This window comes from Schistocerca piceifrons, chromosome 6 (assembly GCF_021461385.2).
Source record: "Schistocerca piceifrons isolate TAMUIC-IGC-003096 chromosome 6, iqSchPice1.1, whole genome shotgun sequence".
In the NCBI taxonomy this organism is placed as follows: Eukaryota; Metazoa; Arthropoda; class Insecta; order Orthoptera; family Acrididae; genus Schistocerca; species Schistocerca piceifrons.
The window spans coordinates 525704588-525724669 of NC_060143.1; the positions used below are offsets into that span (position 1 = coordinate 525704588).

Sequence of the window (20082 nt, forward strand, 5' to 3'; positions counted from 1 at the left end):
TTTTATTCTAATAAAACTCCATGTCATTCCAAGCACGTGTGTCAATTTTTACCTCTCTATCTACATTATTCCGTGGTTTATTAAGTTCTCAAATTTATAGTGACTTTTTGATCACCCGGTATATATAAAAGAAAGTCGTGTTAGTTACACTATTTATAACTCAAGAACGGCTGGACCGATTTGGCTGAAAATTGGTGGGGAGGTAGCTTGGAACCAGGAGACGGACATAGGATACTTTTTATCCCGTTCGACCGCTACAAAATGTCGTATAACGAAAACGCAAATGGTTAAGTAGCAGAATATATAAATAATTAAAAATTTAAAGAAATAATTTGTATTTTCTTTGGATCATCATCAACAATGCCGCTACAAAGACGATCGAATATTTCTCGACAATGCCGAAATTTGCTGTTGCTTCTTCTGGAATAGCAGCCACATTGTTGGGAGGATGCCGTACGGCTCATTCAGCATTAAAATTACCGTTAAATCTTCGCGCTATTGAAGAACCAACATGTAATATCACAAACAACTCAGCAATGACCAAAGATTTGTCAGCATCCAAGATCATCATCTGGCACGAATGCACAATGGCGCATAAACGTGCATTAGAGGCACTTAACCGAACACTGAAAGATCTACGCAATGACTGGAGATGTTTTGAAGGAGAAATGATTTTACTGTCTGGCGATTTCCGCCAAACACTGCCAGTACTTCCAAGATCAACGGCTGCAGACGAAATAAATGCTTGCCTCAAATCATGGAATCTATGGCGCTATGTGAAGAAACTTCAGCTGACAACAAACATGAGAGTTGCATTGCTTAATGATACATCTCCTGAAGATTTGTCTCTGCAATTGCTGACTATCGGTAATGGTCGAGTGCCTGTCGAAGAATCGAGCGGATTGATTTCATTTCCTCATAATTTCTGTAACTTTGTCTCATCTAAAGATGAACTTACCAACAAAATATTCCCAAACATCAATACTAACTACAAAAGCAATGAATGGTTGAATGAGCGAGCAATTTTAGCGGCTTAGAATAAAGATGTAGATGACCTGAACTACATAATTCCGAATGGGATCATTGGTAAAATGCATTCATTCAAATCTATTGACTGTGTAACCCATTGAATTTGCCTGGCTTATCACCGCACAATTTACGCCTAAAAGGTCGCTCCGTAGTAATCATGCTTCGAAACATAAACCAACCAAAACTGTGCAACGGTACGCATTTGGTGGTAAGTAAACTGATGAAAAATGTTATTTACGCGACGATACTCAAAGGAAAATTCGAAGGTGAGGAAGTTCTCATTCCGAGGATCCCGATGATCCCAACCGATATGCCGTTTTGAGTTTAAAAGACTTCAATTTCCGATCCGTCTTGCATTCGCTATGATCATTAACAAATCACAAGGCCAGTCGTTGAAAGTTTGTGGTTTAAATCTGGAACATGTTTTTCACATGGTCAATTTTATGTGGCATGTTCACGGATCAGGAGCGGCCCAGGGAAGTGTGGTAGGTCCGCTGTTGTTTTCTATCTACATAAATGATCTTTTGGATAGGGTGGATAGCAATGTGTGGCTGTTTGCTGATGATGCTGTGGTGTACGGGAAGGTGTCGTCGTTGAGTGACTGTAGGAGAATACAAGATGACTTGGACAGGATTTGTGATTGGTGTAAACAATGGCAGATAACAATATAGAAAAATGTAAATTAATGCAGATGAATAGGAAAACCCCGTAATGTTTGATTACTCCATTAGTAGTGTAGCGCTTGACACAGTCACGTCGATTAAATATTTGGGCGTAACATTGCAGAGCGATATGAAATGGGACAAGCATGTAATGGTAGTTGTGGGGAAGGCGGATAGTCGTCTTCGGTTCATTGGTAGAATTTTGGGATGATGTGGTTCATCTGTAAAGGAGACCGCTTATAAAAGACTAATGCGACCTATTCTTGAGTACTGTTCGAGCGTTTGGGTTCCTAATCATATCGGATAGAGGGAGGGAGGACACAGAAGCAATTCAGAGGCGGGCTGCCAGATTTGCTACTGGTAGGTTTGATCATCAAACGAGTGTTACGGAAATGCTTCAGGAACTCGGGTGGGAGTCTCTGGAGGAAAGGAGGAGTTATTTTCGTGACTCGCTACCGAGTAAATTTAGAGAACCAGCATTTGAGGCTGACTGCAGTACAAATTTACTGCCGCCAACTTATATTTCGCGGAAAGACCACAAAGATAAGATAATAGAGATTAGGGCTCGTACAGAGGCATATAGGCAGTCATTTTTCCCTCGTTCTGTTTGGGAGTGGAACAGGGAGAGAAGATGCTAGTTGTGATACGAGGTACCCTCCGCCACGCACCGTATGGTGGATTGCGGAGTATGGATGTAGATGTAGATGTAGATGTAGAAAACCATCTGCGTTGTTTGTTCTTGAGCCTGATAATAAAACAAAAACGTCGTTTATCACAAGGTACTTAATTGAAGTGTGGAAGCTATGCACCAAAAAACATAAAGAATAAAGAATCATTAAAATACTTAATTTTTTATTTGTATTTCCTAATAAAAATTGAACTTAACACCCAAAATCTGATTATTTATTGGCTTTAAGGCGGAACAGAGTTCGCCGGGTCAGCTAGTTTAAAATAAGCAGCACACGTCGATTCCAACAGGAAAATTTAGTAAAGCTGAAAGTTAACAGACGTTACAAAAGTTTCCATCTTGGCTGCTGTGCCGACAAGTATTCACTTTATGACAGTGTTAAGTCAAAACATTGTGACCACTGCCCACTGCAAGGCTGGATGCGTCCTGGTGGCGTTGAGGGGAGATGATGCGTAAGAAAACTACGTACGGCGAGAAGAGACGGTTGGGATATTTCCCTAGTGAAGATATGCGCTGCAAATGGAGAAATACAATGAGGTAAGCGACTTTGCCGAAGGGCAGATTATTGTTACGCAGATCTTGTAAACGAGTATCTCCAAAACGGTGAAGCTAGTCGAATGTTTACATGCTATCGTCGTGAGCATCTACAGAATGTGGTAGAAGGCGAGTGAAACTACCACTCGGCCCTAAATGGTTAGACGTCCACGACTCATCACAGAACGTGGAGTTCGGAGGCTTGTCTGCTCTGTAAAGTAGGATAGCTGGCGACCTGTGGCATCTCTGGCAAAAGAGGAACAATGCCGGTGGACGGATATGTGAGTCGGAGTTCTCCAATCAGCGCACATTGTTCAACAGCACCTGCGTGTTGACATGTTAACACAACGATATCGTCAGTTACAATTTTAGTGGGCTTGCAGTCATCAAGACTGAACTGTGTAACTCTGGAAACGTGTCGGCTCGTCCGGTCAATCACACTTTAGCTACATCCTGTCGATGGTCGTCTGCACAAACGCCGCCATCCAGGCGAACGGCTGCTGGAAACGTGGACCGCGCACGGATGCAGGCCGGTGGGAGCAGTATTATGCTGTCCAGAATGAGATTTTCACTCTGCAGCGGAGTGTGCGCTGATATGAAACTTCCTGGCAGATTAAAACTATGTGCCCGACCGAGACTCGAACTCGGGACCTTTGCCTTTCGCGGGCAAGTGCTCTACCAACTGAGCTACCGAAGCACGACTCACGCCCGGTACTCACAGCTTTACTTCTGCCAGTACCTCGTCTCCTACCTTCCAAACTTTACAGAAGCTCTCCTGCGAACCTTGCAGAACTAGCACTCCTGAAAGAAAGGATATTGCGGAGACATGGCTTAGCCACAGCCTGGGGTAGCTCAGTTGGTAGAGCACTTGCCCGCGAAAGGCAAAGGTCCCGAGTTCGAGTCTCGGTCGGGCACACAGTTTTAATCTGCCAGGAAGTTTCATATCAGCGCACACTCCGCTGCAGAGTGAAAATCTCATTCTGGAAACATCCCCCAGGCTGTGGCTAAGCCATGTCTCCGCAATATCCTTTCTTTCAGGAGTGCTAGTTCTGCAAGGTTCGCAGGAGAGCTTCTGTAAAGTTTGGAAGGTAGGAGACGAGGTACTGGCAGAAGTAAAGCTGTGAGGATGGGGCGTGAGTCGTGCTTGGGTAGCTCACTTGTTAGTGCACTTGCCCGCGAAAGGCAAAGGTCCCGAGTTCGAGTCTCGGTCGGGCACACAGTTTTAATCTGCCAGGAAGTTTCAGTATTATGCTATGACAGACGTTCTCCTGCAATTCCATGGGACTTGTAGTAGTAATGGAAGACACCAGGTTAGCTACAGACAACCCGCATTCCTTCATGCTTGATATCTTCCCTAACGGTGATGTGATCTTTCAGCATCCTTTCAGCAGCTATAACTGTCAGCGTCTCGAAATCAGAATCGTGCTACAGTGGTTCGAGGAGTCGTCGTTGTTGTTGTTGTTGTTGTGGCCTTCAGTCCAGAGACTGGTTTGATGCAGCTCTCAATGCTATTTTATCCTGTGCAAGCTTCTTGCTCTTCAAGTAACTACCGCAATCTGCGAGGAGAATAATAGTGAAATCACGTTGATGTCTTGGCCACCAAATTCGCCTGATGTGCATCCAATGGTGCCCTCTGGGTCGCTATCTGGCGCCATCACTGTGTACACAAATCAGCTGCCAGTTATTTACGGGAATTACATGACTTGTGCGCAGACGCCTAGTGCCACATAGCTCGACAAGTCTACCAACGAAATGTAGACTCGATGATGCGCAGACTCGGTGATATACTGCGCTACGAAGATGGTCCAACAGGCTATTAAGCAGTTGATCATAACGTATACGTTCATCAGGCTGCTCAATTTCGGCCATACTAGCCACTACTCCACACTACTAAGAAATGGAAGTAAGATACAATAATTACAAGATTGTCTTACTTACATACAAAAGACGGCCGGTATGGCCGAGTGGTTCTAGGCGCTTCAGTCTGGAGCCGCGAGACTGCTACGGTCGCAGGTTCGAATCCTGCTCGAGCATGGATGTGTGTGCTGTCCTTAGGTTAGTTAGGTTTAAGGGGATCCGGAAAGGCTCAAAATCATGAAAAGTTCAATTTCTACTTTTTTGCGTTTTCTGAATCTGCAGACTATTACCTTTTAATAGATATATAATTTATTCAATTCCGAAGACTACAACTATTTTTAAATTTTTTTTGAAATGTGTTCTACATGGGCGTGACCCATTGTGGCGCTGTTAAACTGCTGTCAAATGATGTTATTATTAACGTCCGTGTTCATCAGGTACATTTTAGTGATGTGAGATAAAGTATGTGTTGTGGCTAACCTGTGATGGTTCAATATATATCGCTGGTGTGGTTGTCGATTGTTTGCTGTTTATTTACTCTGTCGTTATCTCGAAAATATTCGTAATTAATTCTGTTTCTTGAGTCTCTGTTTTGTTGGAGTATAATAATGAGTAAAAGTAAAGTTATTAGAAATCCTCTGAAGGCTTTTAAGAAAAGTAAAATGTTGGAAAGCCAAAGGTATGTGTTATTACTGTAAACAATAAAGACGATAACCAAGTGAGTGAACCTAACCTCTCAAGTACACCTGCCCATACCAGTCAAAGTGGGAAAGAAAATACTTCACAGAAGAAGCTTGGTTCAATGAGTGAAAACTATGAATGATTTATGGGCGAATCGGATGTGAATGAAATATTTGATATGTCGCTTCTCAAAGGAATTTTTTCAAACTGTGTAAGATGTATTCATTGTAGTGAAGTTGGTCTGGAACTCTCCATAATAAAGCACGTAGGAGTTGCTAGTGAAATACAACTGAAATGTGATAAGTGTTCATACATGACCACCTTTTGGAACAGTGTTGCAGTAACTGCAACTGAAGAAAATGGTAGCAAAATCTACGAACACAACGAGCGATGCTTGCTTTAGACAAGCAACGCCTTCGGGCTGCAGACAGGGCTATAAAGAGTCTAGAAATACAAGCAAGAGTAAACAGGAGGAGGAACAAGAGGAAGCTGGAGGAGGAGTTTGCAGAGGATGAAGATAATCCATCCTATGGACCTGGAATGCACTAAAAAGTTAATCCAATCTTTGTCGCTCGATTCCCAAAACTTTTATTTTCTCATACTAATTACGTGTTTTCTAAGGATCTTCCAAACATATTTGTTTCAAACCTTCAGTAAATGTTACACAGTACCTTCTGCATAATTTAACACAGCCTTTTTCCAAAAACCTGTATATTTTTGAATATATAATTAAAAAATTGAAAAAAAATGTTGTGAATTTTCATTACAACTGAAAAAAAAAATCATCTTTAATAACTGAACTAAAATTTTCTAAAATCCCTGTGTGAAGTTGTAGCCCATATTCCAATAAATAATCTGTAAAAAGTTCAACTTCCTACCTCAAATACTTCGTGAGGAAATATGTAATTTATAAGCGTTATTTTAACATTGCAAGTATAGGGCGTTCCGGAGCCCCTTAAGTAGTTCTAAGTTCTAGGGGACTCATAACCTCAGATGTTGAGTCCCATAGTGCTCAGAGCCATTTGAACCATTTTTTTGACATACAAAACACCAAATTTCACAACAGACAGTCTATAATTATACTTACAGGCTCAATATACTCTACAGTTACTGGTAACAAAAAGGTGGTCATACTAAATCCGCATGCGGCACAATTAAAACCAGAACGCTTACTGAGTGTAGTAATAGTGGTCTGCATAACTAATGCCACGTTATGGGTCAGCGTGTGTGTTCACATTCGTTGTTGAACGCCAACTGCTGTTTCTCTCAACGCAGAAACACGTAATCAAAGAAAACGTTACAAAAATTTGTTTCTTCAAAATCGTTAATACCCGGAAGTTCGTGACAGACTGCTTTAAAATTTTCATTCACAGTTGAATCGTTATGCGAGCGTGTTTTTAGTGAAAACTTTGTTACCAAAAGTCTCGAAATGAACCTTTCCAATTTTCTTCATATTTTTGCGGGTGTCTGCAATGAACGTTTAGACGCATATGGACGATATACTTTTCAATATATAAATATATGTATAAAATACACAATAGTGATAAGTTGTTAGCAAAATGGTTCAAATGGCTCTGAGCACTATGGGACTTAACAAAAAAATGGTTCAAATGGCTCTGAGCACTATGGGACTTAACATCTATTGTCATCAGTCCCCTAGAACTTAGAACTACTTAAGCCTAACTAACCTAAGGACATCACACAACACCCAGTCATCACGAGGCAGAGGGGACTTAACATCTGAGGTCATCAGACCCTAGGACTTAAAACTACTTAAATCTAACTAACCTAAGGACATCACACACATCCATGCCCGAGGCAGGATTCGAACCTGCGACAGCAGTGGTCGCGCGGTTCCAGAATGAAACGCCTAGAACCGCTCGGCCACACCGGCCGGCACGTTGTTAGCAAACAGCAGAGTTGTATTTATTGCTTATCGGTTTGTAGTTGGAATACCACTACAGAGTCTGAATTTGCAATAACAATGAAGAAGGCTGAAGATCAGAGAGAGGGGTGAAGAGAAGATGGACAGAAGAGTGGGAGGAAGTGGACATAGGAAACAGGAGATGAATAATGACAGGGGAGAGAAGGAGATTAGGACGTTCATCCGATTCCAATACGTATTAGAACCGTCTGGTTTCTCTTTTCTTTCTTTTCCATTTAAGCAGACAGAGCCATAACAAAACGTGGCTAGGTGCAGCTATTACGCAGTGTCCCAACACCTGCCAAACAAGAAAGAGGAGGGGGCACTTAATCATCTTACGTTATTCAGATAATTAAAATCGATGTATTTGGGATGTATAATGATACAAACACAAAAGATCACACATCATAGCGTAATGAACCCTTGAATTACAGGCAGTGTGTCAGCCTCTTTAAAAATGAGAATACTGAAATAGTAGAAACGACTTACGTTCATAATTATATAAAAGATCAGATGCAAGTGCATCAATTAAACGGAAGGGGTAACGGGGGGGGGGGGGGGGGGAGTGGGATGTGTCCTACCAGAGAAGCCTGTGTGTGTAAAGAAATGCTGTGGCCAGCAAGAGTGTAATAGGTAGGGCACACTTACACATGAGGTGTATGGAAAGAACACTGCTGTAGTATAAGGGTTTGATTAACCTCATGAGAATGAAATTGCCAAATAATGCTTCCACTGGACTCTAATGGCTCACGTTTTCATAAATTTTTTGTTATACAGATCAGTCACTATGTTAATTAAGTGATCTGGATTGTTTTTGGAGATGATTACATAGCTCAATCTCTTTCAATGTATTCATCATATTTCCCTTTGTTTTCGTGGAGTAGACTTTTTAGAGATTAATGAATATCTGAACAAGTGTTTTTATTTCTGAGATGCCATGTGAAAACGGATGGATTGTTTTCAATAGGTGTTGACATATGATGATTTAAACACACTGCCATCTTTTCAGTGCTGATTTTCCCTTTGTGTGCTCTAACTCTATGCTTGATTGAGCACCACCATTTTTGTGTGTTTTATTCGAGTACAAACATGACTCATCTGATTAGTATTTGTGACGCTCCCCCCCTGTCGTGCAACTGACGTGTAGCTTTAGTCATTTCAGATTGGACTGAGCAGGTAGACTGAGGAAAATTTACACTGCCGCAAGGAAAAGAAAGCTGATTCTTGAGTACCACTGTCTGGAAAGTAAGTTTGCAGGCACGGTTCCACTTTCAGAGAACTTAGCCGATGACAGGGGATTTTAGAGACACAGCCCAGCCAGGATGATCCGGAGCACATTCATAGTCAGGAGCACATTCATAGTGAAAAAAATGGGAAAAAGAGTAATTTAGTTTAAGAAAACGAGTGTCAGAAAAGCCACTGGGGCCTTGGCGAAGAAACAATATCAAGTGATGGATGTTCTCCTTATCTCCAATCGCTAGAGCTATGTTACATCCGTTACAGTAACAGTGCTGCCAAAACATTGCGACGTACTTAAGAGAGTGCAGATCCACCTTTGGAACACAATACGGTAGCGATTCAGCGTGTCATGCGTTAGGTAAGTCCTTGATGAGTTTCTGGAGGTACTGTATGTGGCGTCACGTGCCTATACATAGGTCGTGCAATTCACGTTAGGCGTGGATCTGTCGCCCAACAGCACGCCAGATGTATTTCGTCTGGTCTAGATCAGGAGAATTTATTGATCAAGTCATCAACGTGAGTTCCTTCTCATGCTCAGCAAACCACTATAGAGCTATTATGGCTTTTTGAAAACGACGGTGGGAAATGCTGTCGCTGTATCGGAATACGTCGAGGATGAAGGAATGCAGGTGGTATGCAATGATGTTCACGTGGTTGGTAGCTGGAATGGTGTACTGGATTACTACGACAGATTGAATGAAAGCTAACGTGGCTGTGCCCCATAGCATAGTACTGCCTCCACTGACCTGCGTCTATGGTGCAGTGTGTGTTTGGAACAGCCATTCCTTGCATCAAGGTGCATCCGGAGCTGGAGCAATAGGAAACGTGGTTCATACCATCAGGAACACGTTTCCATTTATGCATGGTCCAGGATCAATGTTCCTCTGCTAGTGCAGTCGTACTTTACGATGCCGTTGGATCAGCGTGGGAACGCTTACGTGTCATTTGCTGTGGTGTCTCACGTGGAAGCAATGTGCGCTGTATGGTGTGCTGCGAACCTTCTGTCGCTGCTGCAGTGTTGATCTCAAAAATTAGATCGGCCACACATCGCCGCCTCTGACCTCCGTCATGAGTTTGGTCGTCCAATACGTTGTCGCCTACTTCTCCACATATGCTCACGACAGTGGTAAAGAGTGGTAAAGGAACAGCCAACCAGTTTCTCCATTTCAGAGATTCCTGTTGCCGGGCCGTAAAAGTCGGCTATGTCAGTCGTTTCCCCATTTTCGGCCCATGTCGTCGCTAGAATGATTCTGCGTTTGTCCCTGTGCCGCTTATGTACTTCCCTAAGCCAGTCAAGTGCCCGTAGCGTTACCAGACGTAGCTCAATCTCGCATCTTTCAGTGGTCATAAACGATCCAAGATTACAACAACGCTAATCAAATAGGAAGCCACACTCTAACCCTCTACAACACAAACGATATCTCCCAAACTGCTTCCTTCTAACTACAAAGCTTGTCTGAAGCCATCAGCATGTACACCACCTATCCGAAACCTATCCTTGATCTACAAGTGCTGGAACTGTTCCGTTAATCCCACAAACTCTACCGTTCCTTCCTCAACACCTATGATCGGAAAGAACCATCACGCCAACAGCAATTACAGACGCACGTCCGAAACTTCTAAAATGCTGAATGATCTCTGGGTCTCGTGATGAACAAATGCATAACTACTTACAGTACTACCAATAATCCCCCGTAAATATTGGAAGGCCTTCTGCGGATTACCAGGCCACACTTCAGCTCGATACTATCCGTTCCTCCAAAGTAACCACTCCCTCCCAAACAATTTGACAGTAGCCAACCTTAACGCTTCCTACCTATAAGACACTTGCAGCATCTCTGTCTAGCCAAGATTTTATCATTCCACGACTTTTTACATCCACGAACTCCTTTAGACCTCCGCTCCCGCCCCCTCCTTCACCTTCCAATTCTTACACTACACAAACCAAACAGATTCAGATTCTCCAATCACAGAATGTGATATTGCAGCCAAAAATTCAAAATAGCACAACACAGCTCCCAGCAAAGAGTCCATCATTTACTGTCTTCTTGAGGAACTTCCTTTCATCTTTCTTAAAATCCTACCATCCCTGTTCAGTACTATCCCACATGCTGGTTTTTATCCATAGCCATGAGACACTAAGATCAATCCCTTCCTGAAATCAAATAAACTACCCAGTGGAACCTCTTCCCATCGAGCCATCAGCCTTAAATCAGTATTGCGCACGTCCCTGAAACCATCCTCTCGAAACTCATTTACCGGCACCTTCAACAGCGCCTTCCTGTCGCTATCGCCCAATGTGGCATCCGTCCCAACTCCTAATTTGTCCACCTCCTGCACCAGTACCGCAACAAACGACGATTCTCCCTCTTCTCTTTCCTCGATATTGAAAAGTACTATAACTGTATATGGAATTCAAATCTTCTGCTCTAATTCCACTAATACGGACTACCAATCAACTACATTCGCTTAACTGTTTTCTTTCTCACTAACCGTCTGTCTTTTGTCATTCAGCTGCAATAGTATCCTAGGATGCGTCCTGTCACGGCTCCTTTATCTGCTACAAATAGGCTGTGTCCAGGACCATCCCTTCCTGTTTAGCTATCCAGTACGTTGACGACACCACCTTCCTCGCCACTCATTGACACTCTAATCACATCAACGTTCCCGCCAACTCCACCCCACCAATTTCATCTACTGGTGTAATCGTGGTACTTTTCTTTCAATCCCACAAAAATCCATGCTACAATCATCAGAAACACCACCCGAACTTTCGTCCCCGAGACCTTTACATCGCAGACCACAACCGCCCAAAAATACCTAGGACCAACACTCGATCCGAAAGTAACCCAGAACCCCACATATTAACCACCCAGAAAGATAAGCCCATGATAGACTGCAACTACTAACAAGTGGACAAAATCCACCTACCATTCTCCAGACCCACAAGACCTTTTCTTTTTTCATACTTACCTGTGCCAAAGTTGCATGATCATCCACAATCTAAAATTTTACCAGTCCCTCCAAATCCTAGGGCCTCATGAACGCCGCCTTATCTTCTGTATCTGTATACACGTCCCCACCTTCTCCTCTACCAGTTAATCGAATTTCAATTTCTTTCAAGGCGTAAAACACCTCGCTCACTTTCAGTCCAGATGAAGTCCCAACACCGACCTTCCAGACTGTGAAATCAACCCCAAGATCCACCCATAGATCCAACGCTACTGAAATCTACGCATCCCTTTCCAAATGAAGGCTCCAACCGACCCACCCCTTGCTCATCTAACACACCACTCCTATTCAAACGCTTCCACCACCACAAAAACATTCTTCATTCTTCACATCCAATAACCTCCCCAATACCTCCAATATCCCAGTCTCCACTTGTAGTTGTCACGAGCCCATGTAACATCATTCTCATGATTTAGAACTATGTATCATATCATCTTTTTCATGATCATCATTACTGGTATTTTAAACTCATAGTTTGTTTGTTATTTTAATCTGATTTTTTTTTTTTTTTTTTTTTTTTTTTTTTTTTTTTTTACGAAGCTCAAGGCTGGATGCTGGAGTGTCCCTTCCCACTATTGACAAAGGCGGAGTAAATAAAGCTTAAAGAAAAAATAATTATTATTCGAAGGAGAAGGAAGCTCAACGCCACTATGGCAGGATTACTGCCCTTATTACCTGTAACGAACAGAAACGAAACTAACGCCTGCTTCGTGCATTATGCTTGACCCAGTGATATCTGTCTTTACGTTACCATGTCACACAAGCTGTGATAGATGAAAATCGAATTGCAGAAACCGATTTTTGCCTTCGGTTTACATATTACTCCTGTATCTATTTTGCTAGCCCGATCAACTATCGGTTTTTCGAGAGCCATTTGTGTCCTACAACTGCTCTCTGCTGGCCAGCTGTTCCGATTTCGTTTGAATGATGAAGTGAGGCAGCTTCGTAACACTTTTAATAAAAGAATACAATACGCTTATATATGTCAATGGGCCTTCGAGATGATGGAGAGGGAAATTCTTCAAGAAAAATATTTAGAAATATTATTCACGCCAATTAACGCGTTCGAGTGTAAAAGATACGAAGAGATCACTGGTGGAACATTATATAGTACATAATTACATACATATAATTATATATATATATATATATATATATATATATATATATATATATATATATATATATATAGTTATATAAATATAAAATGTGCTCAGTAATTAAATAAAAGTACGAATAACTTCCTGGTATGATCAATACTTTTTCTTTTCCTTCACTGTATATAGAATTACTTGGTATGTGTTGAACAATATTTAAGAAAACAAGTGATCTGCCGCCAATTAACGTTTTCTAAATCCGACTGTTTATTACTCGCAAGAAGAAACTATCACTACTTGCTGGTGGCCACTAACAGCCGATGTTGAGCAGTGGCCTCGCACATATTTTGTTGGCTTTAAGAATGCGATATGGCAGCAGACCAAAAAGCTGTATATTGGAGAGATTCGCTGGGAAAGCCAGACGTGTTACGAGAAGTAACCTGACAACTATGTCACGACTCAAAATCGGTAGAGTGTTTGCATAGAGCGAAAAGCAATTGGGGGAGCTGTTAGAATCGTATGTCCAGAATCGATATAGGAGTATATAAGAAGGGTAGAAGGACGGATCCTCAAAATTACAGACCAATATCCTTAACATCGGTTTGTTCCAGGATTCTCGAACATATTCTCAGTTCGAATATAATGAATTTCCTTGAGACAGGGAAGTTGCTGTCCACGCATCAGCACGGCTTTAGAAAGCATCGCTCCTGCGAAACGCAACTCGCCCTCTTTTCACATGATATCTTGCGAACCATGGATGAAGGGTATCAGACGGATGCAATATTCCTTGACTTCCGCAAAGCGTTTGACTCGGTGACCCACTGCAGACTCGTAAGGTACGAGCTTATGGGACTGGTTCCCAAGTATGTGAGTGGCTCGAAGACTTCTTAAGTAATAGAACTCAGTACGTTGTCCTCGACGGTGAGTGGTCATCGGAGGTGAGGGTATCATCTGGAGTGCCCCAGGGAAGTGTGGTAGGTCCGCTGTTTTCTATCTACATAAGTGATCTTTAGGATAGGGTGGATAGCAATGTGCGGCTGTTTGCTGATGATGCTTTGGTGTACGGGAAGGTGACGTCGTTGAGTGACTGTAGGAGGATACAAGATAACTTGGACAGGATTTGTGATTGGTGTAATGAATGGCAGCTAACTCTAAATATAGATAAATGTAAATTAATGCAGATGAATAGGAAAAAGAATCCTGTAATGTTTGAATACTCCATTAGTAGTGTAGCACTTGACACAGTCACGTCAATTAAATATTTGGGTGTAACACTGCAGGGCGATAGGAAGTGGGACAAGCATGTAATGGCAGTTGTGGGGAAGGCGGATAGTCATGTTCGGTTCGTTGGTAGAATTTTGGGAAGATGTGGTTCATCTGTAAAGGAGACTGCTTATAAAACACTAATACGACCTATTCTTGAGTACTGCTCGAGCGTTTGGGATCCCTGTCACGTCGGCTTGAGGGAGGACATAGAAGCAATTCAGAGGTGGGCTGCTAGATTTTTTACTGGTAGGATTGATCATCACGTCAGTGTTGCGGAAATGCTTCAGGTACTCGGGTGGGAGTCTCTAGAGGAAAGGAAGCGTTATTTTCGTGAATCGCTGCTGAGGAAATTTAGAGAACCAGCTTTTGAGGCTGACTGCAGTACAATTCTACTGCCGCCAACTTACATTTCGCGGAAAGACCCCAAAGATAAATTAAGAGGGATTAGGGCTCGTACAGAGGCATATAGGCAGTCATTTTTCCCTCGTTCTGTTTGGGATTGGAACAGTGAGAGAAGGTGCTAGTTGTGGTACGAGGTACCCTCCGCCACGCACCGTTTGGTGGATTGCGGAGTATGTATGTAGATGTAGATGTTTGCATGGAGAGCCAGGAGCGGAATTGTGAAACCGATTTACAGAAAACTGTTGTGTATGACTTTGCACGCAAGCCGTAAGGAGAGGTGGGCTACGTCGTGCTGTGGCACGTAGGAAAGATGGATAGGAGCAGAAATATTTGGTGAACAGGTAACATAGGAAACAAAATATTTCCTTAACTTTTATTTCTGTAAACATACGAATAAATAGAGACCAGCAATCATAATGTCCACTAGGTTTAGTCTCCCTGTACTAAAGCAGGAATGATGAAGGCGGAGCCGCAACCAGGTGGTGCCTGCATAGCATCCCATTGAAAAGTTGCTCCAAGTGCGGGTGGGCCTGGTCGTTGACGCTGGGAGTCCTCTATCATGGCGTCAGAGGGCGCTCGTGGAACCACACCGTTAGAGGATTGGTTCTGAGAGCGCGCACCGTTGTGTCCACCAAATCCCACACGACCGTCATCAGTGGCTCAAGGAAAATTCCATTTCCGTTGCTACGACGCCCATGGGGTGGTATCGATATATGATATCACAAAAACTAGATTTCAAACTCCTTTAGAACTTAGTACCTCTTGTCCCACGAGCAAAGTATAAGTTAAATTAAATAAAAGTCGTTACATGGGGTACCTCACAGAACGAGATACACCAGCGATAGACCTGTGCAAGGCAAATTATCAACTGGTCTCAGTGTATATTGTAACAATGTAAGTACTTAATATGCGTTTCATATAACGAATATCAGTAGCGCAGAAACGAAGATGCCATCTCCTGTAAAATCAAATGTAGTTCTAACACAGGATAAGTTAGGCTACTTGGAAATACCACATTTTAAACATCCACAGCCCAGTAGTTACGTTCATACGCCTCTGTAGTCTATGATAGTTACGTCTACATAATTGTCTTTTGTTCATACACGTATGTTGTCTATGATGGCTAGTTCTACACTATTGGGTTTTGAGCATTGTATGATATGAGCAGGACACAAGATGCTGTGTTTGATTCCATTGAGTTGACCAGAGAATGGTAGTCTGAACTCAGGTTCGGTGTACATTAACACTAACTATCAATCCGTTGACAGGATACTCGGGATGCATGGGGAACACCTATTTCTGAGTCTGCACCATTGTTGGATACATGAGCTGCAGTGTACCTACACACGAGCACTGGGTGCAAGAAAGACGTGAGCCTGCCAGAATGTGGGTTTTATGGGTCGGTATCAAAAGCTGTGGTAGGCTATTTCCAAGGCATATCTTGTTAACTATATAAATTACACTCCTATAGCAACGACTTGCCACAGATATAGGGCGATTCAGCTGCCCCTACACATGCAGTTTATGCAACCCGCGACGCCTTCAAATACGACTCGCAAGATTTTCATATTCTCTCGCTCTGTGCTTGCAAACTATTAGTTTTATGGAAAGAATGAACACATCCTTGTAGTAGCAGCTTTAATGTTGCTAAACTCTGTACTGGGATATGTCTTCGCTAGAGGCCGCAGTTTTCGAATTACTCAAGAAAAATTTACAAAAGAGACCTTCAAATGTGTTATTTTTAATAATTTGAATATTCACTAAGAACGTACAAAAGTGACCTTCAAACGCGTTTTCTTGAATAACTCGAAAATCCTGCACTCCCGCGGAAATATATCCCAGTACAAAATGCAACTACATTAAAAATAGGTCTTGTTCATTTTTACTGTAGGACTAATAGTTTGCACGTAGCGAGTAACAGAACACGAAAATCTTGCTTGTGGTTCTTCAAGGCACTGCAAATTGCATAAAAGCCATAGGCAGGGGCAGCTAAACAACCCTATATATATCTTCCATTGTATTCCTGGAGAACAGAGAGACAGACAACCTTACCTACACATCACATTACTTCCAGGATGCTATCGATTATAAACACATTAATGTTGTGTGTTCCCCCTCCACAAAGATTCCGCACGAAACATTTTTGTTTTGCCTATTCAACAGTCGTTGTACTGTGTAAGTGGAAATTTTGTAGCAATAAGAGAAATGAGTACGTTACAACTTCGCTGTTGAAGTTACAATGTGGTACAGTTTTCGAAATAATTTTGAAATAGGATCTGCTGACACTTCTATACATCTACACATCTTACTAAATTAAAGTGCACGCATTTTTTTGTCTGTATACCGAGGCCAGTGTCAGTAACTACTGTAGGGATTTTGATATAATTTACTGATGAACTAGGAAAGTTTGTGTATGTAATTTTATACTTATAATTATATGAGTGTTTAATATACACTCCTGGAAATTGAAATAAGAACACCGTGAATTCATTGTCCCAGGAAGGGGAAACTTTATTGACACATTCCTGGGGTCAGATACATCACATGATCACACTGACAGAACCACAGGCACATAGACACAGGCAACAGAGCATGCACAATGTCGGCACTAGTACAGTGTATATCCACCTTTCGCAGCAATGCAGGCTGCTATTCTCCCATGGAGACGATCGTAGAGATGCTGGATGTAGTCCTGTGGAACGGCTTGCCATGCCATTTCCACCTGGCGCCTCAGTTGGACCAGCGTTCGTGCTGGACATGCAGACCGCGTGAGACGACGCTTCATCCAGTCCCTAACATGCTCAATGGGGGACAGATCCGGAGATCTTGCTGGCCAGGGTAGTTGACTTACACCTTCTAGAGCACGTTGGGTGGCACGGGATACATGCGGACGTGCATTGTCCTGTTGGAACAGCAAGTTCCCTTGCCGGTCTAGGAATGGTAGAACGATGGGTTCCATGACGGTTTGGATGTACCGTGCACTATTCAGTGTCCCCTCGACGATCACCAGTGGTGTACGGCCAGTGTAGGAGATCGCTCCCCACACCATGATGCCGAGTGTTGGCCCTGTGTGCCTCGGTCGTATGCAGTCCTGATTGTGGCGCTCACCTGCACGGCGCCAAACACGCATACGACCATCATTGGCACCAAGGCAGAAGCGACTCTCATCGCTGAAGACGACACGTCTCCATTCGTCCCTCCATTCACGCCTGTCGCGACACCACTGGAGGCGGGCTGCACGATGTTGGGGCGTGAGCGGAAGACGGCCTAACGGTGTACGGGACCGCAGCCCAGCTTCATGGAGACGGTTGCGAATGGTCCTCGCCGATACCCCAGGAGCAACAGTGTCCCTAATTTGCTGGGAAGTGGCGGTGCGGTCCCCTACGGCACTGCGTAGGATCCTACGGTCTTGGCGTGCATCCGTGCGTCGCTGCGGTCCGGTCCCAGGTCGACGGGCACGTGCACCTTCCCCCGACCACTGGCGACAACATCGATGTACTGTGGAGACCTCACGCCCCACGTGTTGAGCAATTCGGCGGTACGTCCACCCGGCCTCCCGCATGCCCACTATACGCCCTCGCTCAAAGTCCGTCAACTGCACATACGGTTCACGTCCACGCTGTCGCGGCATGCTACCAGTGTTAAAGACTGCGATGGAGCTCCGTATGCCACGGAAAACTGGCTGACACTGACGGCGGCGGTGCACAAATGCTGCGCAGCTAGCGCCATTCGACGGCCAACACCGCGGTTCCTGGTGTGTCCGCTGTGCCGTGCGTGTGACCATTGCTTGTACAGCCCTCTCGCAGTGTCCGGAGCAAGTATGGTGGGTCTGACACACCGGTGTCAATGTGTTCTTTTTTCCATTTCCAGGAGTGTATGTTTTGTAGTCGCTTTTATATTACATGACGTTTGTGGCAGCAATGGAAGCTACAAGCTGGTCAGGTATGGAAGAGGCGCTGTAGATTGACCAGAATTTATACAAATCTAATCATTGTAGGGTTTTTAATATGGTTTTCACGAGTAGACTGACTCATGATGTTGTTGTGGGTACATAACTTTTTAGTGCTATGCCACCAGTAGATAGTGAAGCCAGGGGAAATTGCTAACTGTATTCCTAAACCAAGCCTAAATTATGCGTTACGAAAACTATGTTGAACTAGACGACATAACACACTTGATTACTTGAGTCAGCTGAAAACTGAGAAACTAAATGTCATTGACGCAATCACTGAACTTAAAAAAAGAATGATGTAGCAGAGCGATCATTTTGTGAAAACTAAAGTATTCATTTACATTACTTCATATTGCTCCAGAGTTAAGCGTTGAACATACACGCAAGAATTCATCCAACTTCAATAAATTTTCACTTTGGAATAATGTTCAAATGGTGAACGCTAGCATCAAAGTCGCTTGTACCTTACAGGATACATTTACATTCCTTACCTTACAATTAATGTATATATTTTGTAATTAATATTTATGAAGAAAGCTTTACAGATATTGCTGTTCAGTTAGGCTACCACTTTAGTGGCTTCGGTCTTCTTACAGACGGTTAAAATTGTAATGAATTTGTCTTACAAGTCTTACAGAACACTGCTAAACAAGTACACTAATATGATGTCACGCCAGACATGGATTGTGATCTCATTCACACACACAGACAAATATACATGGGTAATTATCATTATGTTGTAACACACACTTTCACACAGTGTTGGCGAAATAGAACTGACCAAGAAAATATTAGAAGCATCTGAAGACAGGCATCCAAACTTACATCAGCGGCACCAGGGGCCGGTGGTGTAAGTTGTGTTGCCTATTTTAAGGTGCATAATATATATTTTGGATGAATTTTCCAATGCATGCAGAGTAAAATTTGTTCTTTGCCACATCTGCCTTGCGACAGATACCGACCAGATGCTGTCTCCTTTCATCTGTCCTGTGCCTCATCTTTAATGTACCATTAATTTCATCGTTTTCGTTAAAGTCATCCAGCAATCTCGCTCTTCAGTGCAATCTGTCTTTCGATGACTCTGTGTTGTGGGGAGATTATTTGCAACATGTTTCAGCCAAGATGTTTCGCTCATCCTAGTCATTTGCACTAGCAGTTTTTCCTTTCCCATTCTTAAAAGGTAATCTTCATTTCTCATTCTGCTTCACAAACAGGTAAACAGAAGGACACTTCAGGTTATAATAAAATTCCCTTCTTACCAAAATGGAGAGTTATCATACACCTGGTTAGGGTAAACTGAACTTGAATAAAACCGCAACCAGCTGTTAGCTAATAATTTAATCATGGGTGGTTTCGCTGTGTTAAAGTATCAGTTGTGAATAAATCATCCCTTAACAACTGTTTTCAGTTTTATTCATGTTGTGACGCGCATATCATTTTATATGGATGACCGTTATAAGTAAATAGCCTTATTCTTCACTGTTGCACGCACCAAATGTTATTTTGTTGCAGATATCTATATGTATACACTTGTTTGTCCTCTGTATCAGTTGGGAAGGACATGTGGGATAACCAAGTACTTTTACAACAAAAAATGCAGTAGGAAGGCACTGCAATACAGTAGTAAAACTAGAATGTCTCTGTGTAAGTAGACGTCTGGTATGAAACTATAATTTAGGTGCATTAGAAATGCTAAAAAGGCGACACATTAGTAAAATACCAAGCCCACGAAAAACTAT

At 42.8% G+C, this 20082-nt stretch overlaps 1 non-coding gene across 1 annotated transcript; it reads left to right on the forward strand.

The window, feature by feature from the left end:
• Window positions 1-3753: 3753 nt before the first annotated feature.
• Window positions 3754-3827, forward strand: Trnas-cga. Its single transcript has one exon. It is a non-coding gene; the product is annotated as a tRNA-Ser (tRNA).
• The last annotated feature ends 16255 nt before the right edge of the window (window positions 3828-20082 follow it).